Source organism: Ostrinia nubilalis, chromosome Z (genome assembly GCF_963855985.1).
Source record: "Ostrinia nubilalis chromosome Z, ilOstNubi1.1, whole genome shotgun sequence".
NCBI lineage: Eukaryota > Metazoa > Arthropoda > Insecta > Lepidoptera > Crambidae > Ostrinia > Ostrinia nubilalis.
The window spans coordinates 2,823,900-2,825,602 of record NC_087119.1 but is presented as its reverse complement, the minus strand read 5'-3'; positions in this window follow the sequence as shown (position 1 = coordinate 2,825,602).

Here is a 1,703-nt window from a genome sequence, read left to right as displayed (position 1 = left end):
TATAGAAATATTTCAGTTATACTCAACAGAAAGTTTATGCAAAAGATAGGTGGTTACAGCCCTGATATATAAACGTAACATTAGGAATTTCTTCGGATTGCTTGGGACAAAGGACGACCACCTGTGAGAGTCGAGACAAACGGATTCGTCCTCGTTGTGATTTCACGGACCAAAGATTCTGGTTGTTTGTTTACACCGCAACGCCGGTTGAGCGGCCAAGTTAATTCCGCAAGAACTATAGTAGGGTAAACTGCCAGTATTGGACAGTTATTTACTGAATTAAAAATAGCATTTCTATTTCAACAACTGAGAGATGTTGAAATAGAAATGCTATGATGCTATAAATATTCATTTTAAGAAAATTCAAGGGTTGTTTTGTCCAATGACTGGCAGCGTCCAATGACTGTCGGTTTACCCTAGTTGAAACTACTAAAAGGTCTATAAGCTGTTAACTATTTTCTCCTATTATTTTCCGGTAGAAAAAGACAAATAAAATAATAGCCTAGACAAATAAGAGAGCTTAAATAAGCAATCACTTAACCGTAACTGTTAAGTACCAAATATTGTTAAACGTTTCCTCCAAAATGATCGGAATTAAATTTCATACTAGTTACGAGTATTTACTAAAGTCATTCGCGATACTTTAAAAGAAATAGTCACTCTACACAATGAAAACCGTATCAAAAGATGCAGATGTTAACATGAATGAATAATTAATTTATCATTCTGTGTTCAGAAATTTCAAACAGTAAGTCTTTGATTCAAAGTTACATATTTACACGAAAAAATGCCAGGGTAAAGTTCTACGATCCGACCAAAGGCTTCACTTCCGTTTGTAAATGTCCGCATAATGTGTGCTTACTGAAAGTTAAGAAAGTTTCAGACCAAATGAAATTATGAACATTTTTCTGCTCCGCATACAAACTTCGAGTACCCTTGCTTACACAAAAAGGAAAGACCGAGTACTTATACACAGGAATATTTAATAACATTTCTATCAATCAAGTCTAGCGCGAATTTTGACAAAATTTAATTGAAAAGGAACATTATTATTATTTGTTTGTTATGATATGTTTTGAATTTATTACCTTCTTTCGATTACACCTTCACTTGAATTACAAAGTGGCTTATCTTTCAGAGAGTTTAGTTTTATCAACTTTTAGCATCGAATTTAAATCCGGCCACTGATTAGTTGTAAAAAAAAAGACATAAATAAAATAAATTACAATCCAAACTGTGTTACGCATATGATTAAAATTATTTGTGAAAATTATAGAGCAGCTTTCTCTTTATTAAGTTACTTTATATTATTAGGGGGGCAAGGGGGGCAGCGTGCGCCATTGTTGCATTTCCACGAACATCCTTAGTGTAATCCAACTCGAGCCAGGTCGTGATTGGTCAGTCGTATGTATCAGGTAAAAATAGTGACCTGTGAGAGGTGAGATAGTTAGCTTCGCCGATGCGATTGGTTGGGAGGAAAGAGGCGTGGTGGTGGTATAAATACGGCCGGGGGCTGCTGCAGCCGTCAGTTCAGAAGAGCCGCTGCAGCCTCTGCGTGATCGCACCGCCTCGCCAGTCGCGCCGCGTCGTCCAAGCCGGGCAGCCACCGCGTTTACGCTGCAACCAGTTTCTCTAAACGTTTCGAAAAATAATGAAAAAACGCAAAAAAACACCAGAAGAACCTCCGCAAGATCAGTATTGAG